The 256-nt window shown below is 37.9% G+C and overlaps 1 protein-coding gene across 1 annotated transcript in view; it reads left to right on the top strand.

The window, feature by feature from the left end:
- LOC119582085 overlaps positions 1–256 on the top strand; it is a 36,499-nt gene that overhangs the window by 31,102 nt on the left and 5,141 nt on the right. The window lies entirely within an intron of this gene.

Below are 256 nucleotides of genomic sequence, written 5' to 3'. Positions count from 1 at the left end.
CACCTCTTCCTTTCAAGCCGCCCCCCCCCTCCTTCAAAAATGGTATTAGCCACGAAGCACTGCGGTGTTTCCGAATTGATAATTATCGATTTACGACTGTACCTTTAAGCCATCGTTCCCTCGAGATACTTTTTTTTATATAAACTGGAATGCTATGAAGACATAATTTTTTGATGTCTTCATTCACATACCATTGCTGTAAATCAATATTGTTGACATGGGATATGAAGTCCTTAGTGTTTCAATCTTTTAAAAC

The sequence above is a fragment of the Penaeus monodon genome, chromosome 15, assembly GCF_015228065.2.
Source record: "Penaeus monodon isolate SGIC_2016 chromosome 15, NSTDA_Pmon_1, whole genome shotgun sequence".
Classification (NCBI taxonomy): Eukaryota; Metazoa; Arthropoda; class Malacostraca; order Decapoda; family Penaeidae; genus Penaeus; species Penaeus monodon.
Note: the sequence above shows the minus strand (reverse complement) of the source record. Positions and strands in the feature narration are given on the sequence as shown.